The sequence below is a fragment of the Crocuta crocuta genome, unplaced genomic scaffold (genome assembly GCF_008692635.1).
Source record: "Crocuta crocuta isolate KB4526 unplaced genomic scaffold, BGI_CrCroc_1.0 scaffold1061, whole genome shotgun sequence".
In the NCBI taxonomy this organism is placed as follows: domain Eukaryota; kingdom Metazoa; phylum Chordata; class Mammalia; order Carnivora; family Hyaenidae; genus Crocuta; species Crocuta crocuta.
Window position 1 is genome coordinate 329,822 of NW_027532936.1, and position 5,143 is coordinate 334,964.

Consider the following 5,143-nt stretch of genomic DNA (forward strand, 5'->3'; position numbering starts at 1 on the left):
AAATAAATTTAAAAAAAACATTAAAAAAAAAAAAAATAAAGTAGTCTTAGAGGAAGTCATATGTGAGCTGGGTCTTGATGAACGATGAGGGCAGGAGTACATTCTAGCATGTGTGGCATATGGGAAAGAGAATGCACATTGACTATTCTGGAGATGGCAAGTTGAAGACTGTTACCGGGACACCGGATGATTGTGGAAGATGAGGCTGGAAAAGAAGCAAGAAATCTGTTGAGCTGAGAGTAGTAATCATCTCAACAGGAGTAGGGAGCAGCTGTAGGATGCTCCCCGTCTACACTCTACTCCTTCACACAAAAAGTAGATAAAGGTGCCACCTGAGAGTTAAACTAGGAAACTTCACATGCAAAGGGGTATGATTAGACATCTGGAAATCCACCAGGAAATGATCTGTAAATGTGGGACTGGAAATGTTGGGAGCTCTCAAAGCTCTGCTCAAGGTGATCTGGGACAAATCTTAAGGAAGCAGAACTGGAATGCAATTATAATTTTGTAAGTGGAAACCAAATTAATTGTATTATACACTGCTTGGAGTGAATAGAAAATGGTTGGCCAGCTAGAAGCAAAGAAATGACCGTAACAAGCCAGCTCCATCCAAAAGAATGCTCTTGGCCAAGTGAACCCAGCATTATGGGTTCATTGGCAAGGCTGGCCCTATAGTTGATGAAAATGCCTCCAGTTGCTTGATCTGAGAGACCCATTCTTATGATCAACTAACTCCCCTTCTTGTGATTTTATGCTCACCAAGCAATCTTTTGATAATTTATTTGGCTTGCCACACAACTTGCACACAGGGAAAGAATACACTGATCTGCCTACTCAAGCATTTTGGCCTGTTAACAATTGTATTTCTCATTGTAAATTAATGAATTGGCATCCTAAGGTTGAATTAGTATGCCAATATATATATGGAGGACAGGCAGATATAGATATAAATACAAATGTTTAGAAGTCTCTCTATATTAAAAAGGCATGTGAGCCTGCTTCAGTTGACTTTACCTTCTTGAATTCACTCAATCCAGACTTCCACGTCTAGCCTTGCAACTCAGAAAGTTACTTTTGCCTCTACACTGAGAGTCCAGCCATCTCCTGCAAGGCTTTTGAAGGGAGCAAATTGGCGTTCCCTGGGTGGCAGGGACCTCTGCATTTCTGTGTCCTGCACTCCAAAGTTTAATAAGAGGATAGTGTTCACTTTTCTGTGTTTGTTCTCAAATATACCATCTGTATTGAGGAGTTCAGTTTGAGAGAATGAACATTGCTGTACAAAGGTGTGTGGACAGAAACTATTCTTGTGTTTTGTTCTATTCTTTCTTCCAGTTCTCAAAATCAGACTTTGAGGAAAGGATCCTGGTATGGGTGGTTGGTTTGGGAGGTAGTTAGTTTCAGGAAGCACAAAAAGGGAATAAGGAAGGTGAGAGAAAGAAGGGAGAAAAGCTAGTCATGAGCATGTTAATGAGCAAGTTACCCCTGGGCAGACGGGACTCAGTTCTGCTGGGGGACTTTCTTTTTTCTTTTTAATTGTTAAATGTTTTTTTATTTATTTCTGAGAGAAAGAGAGAGACAGCGTGAGCAGGGGAGGGTCAGAGAGAGAGGGAGACGCAGAATCTGAAGCAAGCTCCAGGCTCTGCGCTAGCTGTCAGCACAGAGCCCGACGCGGGGCTCGAACCCACGAACCTTGAGATCGTGACCTGAGCCGAAGTCGGATGCTCAACCAACTGAGCCACCCAGGTAACCCGGGGACTTTCTGAGAAACCAGGTAGAACATGTCTCACACTCTTCCCACTGGAGGACAGAGAGTTTCCTTCCATGATATTTATGCATGGGCTTCTGTCCCCACTGGTCGAAGGTTAGTGCCAGTGGTGTAAACTGTCCTGCGCTTCCAGTGCCTGGCTGAGTCAGAGCAAGCTGCCACCTTGCCAGAGCAAGACTCAGGCAGAGAAGGGACACAATCCACTTGAGATGGAAGACTGTCAGGATGCTGGAAACTTCAGCTGCAGGTGAAATCAGGTGGGCCAAGGGACCATGGGATGGCATCAACAGCATCTGAGGCATCATTAGGAACAAATACAATAGACCTGGAGACTCCATTGGGCACAAGAGCAAAAGGATATGAACTGGCAAGTGGTACACACAAAAATGTAAATGGCCACCAATTATATTTTTAAGCATTTAGACTTGGTAGTAATCACTGAACTGTAAATAAAAATGAGATGCTATCTTTTCTTTGCCTGTCAGAATAGCAAGGCCTTTTTTCCAATTAAAACAAACAAACAAACATGTATTAATGGGGTTACATTGCAGGTGGGATTGGGAATTGCCCAAAACTTCTGAGAAGCAGGTTTTCAGTATGTATCAAGAGCCTTGGGGCACCTGGGTAGCTGAGTCAGTTAAGTGTCCGATCTCGGCTCAGGTCATGACCTCATGGTTTGTGAGTTTGAGCCCCATGTCGAGTTCTGTGCTGACAGCTCAAAGCCTGGAGCCTGCTTCAGATTCGGTGTCTCCCGCTCTCTCTACTCCTCCCCTGCTGACGCTCTGTCTCTGTCTCTCTTGCTCTGTCTCAAAAATAAATATACATTAAAAAAATTTTTTTAAAAAGAGCCTTACCAATTTTTGTTTTTCAACTGAGTAATTCCTGATAAAAGATAAAGACATTGCCTTCTGTGTTGTTTATCACAGTAAATGTCCAATAATAGGGGAATGGTTGAAATTATTATGTTATAATCCTATGATAAAAAAACAGAAAGCCATAAAATCATGTTTTTAAACATTTAGTGATATTGAAAATNGAGATGATATAAATTATAAGACATAGGTTCATTAACAGCTTTGGGAAAAATAAACACTACCTTTATTTTATTTTAAAAAACCTTTTTTAGCATTTATTTATTTATTTATTTATTTATTTTTCTCTGTTGGATGGTTGGTCTTGAGCCTGCAGGGAGCAAGCTGACCCCAGACTTCTCCAAATCCAGGTTTCTTTTCCTCCAATTCTTACGTGTCTAAAGACAGGGAACTACAGACACGCCTTTGTGGGAGGGTAAGCATTTATTTCTTTTTGAGAGAGAGACAGAGTGTGAGTGGGGGAAAGGTGGGAGGGGGAGGGGGGCAGAGACAGAATCCTAAACAGGCTCCAGGCTCTGAGCTGTCAGCACAGAGCCTGACGAGGAGCTTGAACTCATGAACTGCGAGATCGTGACCTGAGCCAAAGTCAGATGCTTAACCAACTTAGCCACCCAGGTGCCCCTAAGCACTACCTTTAATATACCTACATTTTAATTTACTGAGTAACATACGTATATCCATATGATTGTATACCACCTTTTTTTCAAGAACACGCACAAAAAGAGAGTCTAAGCTTTCTTCACATTCCAGAGTTTAAAGATTCTTCTGAATGACTTTTGGCCATTGGCAGTGAAGCAGCGTATTGTGGTGACATGCAGCTGTTTTTCATAACCCTGGCTTGTAATGATGTGACAAAATCATATTGAAGCATGTAGAAGAATCCTGGGAGTTCATCTGCATTTCTTGTTTGATTAAACTCATCGTTGCTTTTTTTTTTTTCTTTTCTTTGGATTTTTTTTTCCAATTCAATTACATTAGCTAGAAATCAATCAGCTTTTCTTGAAAGTCACTCAGAAGCTTTTGACAGATAGATGTTCAGTGCCTGAGTAATAGTCCCTCACAATGCATGCAACGGTCACACCAACCTTTCCTAGCTTTGAAAATTTTATGATCTATTCCAAGAGATTTGGCAATTTCTACTGCCTTTAATTGCATTGTCTGGCATATGACAGACAATCTTCTGCAGACACAATAATTTTTCATTTCAATGATGCATCATAGTGTAATTTTGAGGAGGCATTTTAAGTGACAATTAGGGAGAAAGCCAAATTTAAGTTAAAAATTTAACCATGAGCAGTGCTACCAATACAAATAATTCAACTGAGGTGACAATCAGATGAACAGATGCCCTGTATGCCCAGCTACGTCTGCACACACATAAGCAATGACAACAACATCAGAGTGAATTCCTCTGCCTGGCCATTTGCAAGTCACGTTTGATATCCATTATGAGATGCATCCTGATTTCGGAAATGAAGAATATGTATCTTAGAAAGTAGGAAAGGGCATGAAACATGTACACATTCTGTATACAAGCACACATATGCACACAGAAAAAAGGCAGAAAGTAAAGGAAGGTAATGCTTACAGCGGCTGTCTCTGGGCGGTAGAACTGTGGGTTGTGTGTTTGCTTATCTTCATTTTTGTTTTAAGTTTATTTTTGGGAGAGACAGAGCATGAGCAGAGAAGAGGCAGAGAGAGAGAGGGAGACACAGAGTCTGAAGCAAGCTCCAGACTGAGCTGTCAGCACAGAGCCCGAGGCGGGGCTCAAACCCACAGATCAAGAGATCATGACTTGAGCTGAAGTCAGAAACTTAACCAACTGAGCCATCCAAGCACCTCATGGACTCGCCCTTGTATTTTGAAGGTGGTTGCTCCCCTATTGGGAGAATAAAAGTTGGAATAGAGCTGGACAAGCTTGAATCGGAGTTGGACAGATAACTTGGAGGACCACAGTCATCTTTGGACCTTCCTGGCCCAAGAGAACAAATAAACAAGTACTCTCAACCCAGGGAGGACTTAAAGTGAAGAAAGAAATCAGAAACTCTGAGGTCACATTTGTCATTCCAGTCCAGTTTCTAATTCGTGACAGAATTTTGACAGGTCACTTACCTCTCATACTTGTTTCCTGACCTATACATGAAGAGAATACTTTCTACCCTTCCTCTTCCTGGCAATGGCAGAAATGCAGTTTAAAACATTGATCAAATAGGGGGTGCCTGGATGTCTCAGTCAGGTAGGCATCTGACTTGGGCTCAGGTCATGATCACGGTTTGTGAGTTTGAGCCCCGTGTCGGGCTCTGACTTGACAGCCCAGAGCCTAGAGCCTGATTTGGATTCTGTGTCTCCTTCTCTCTCTGCTCCTTCCCCACTTGCACTCCCCTCTCTCTCTTAAAAATAAATAAATATTTAAAAAGATTTTAAAAAGCCATTGATCAAATAGTGTACAGTCTTATTTGTGTTCCCATAAGCAATGCAAATATTGGTCAACAATCCATTTATGAGT

General features: G+C 41.7%; 1 non-coding gene across 1 annotated transcript; it reads right to left on the minus strand.

Annotated features, from left to right (window-relative positions):
- Positions 1-2,922: 2,922 nt before the first annotated feature.
- Positions 2,923-3,053, minus strand: LOC144216421 (small nucleolar RNA SNORA38). Its single transcript, XR_013330666.1, has one exon. It is a non-coding gene; the product is annotated as a small nucleolar RNA SNORA38 (small nucleolar RNA).
- Positions 3,054-5,143: the final 2,090 nt, after the last annotated feature.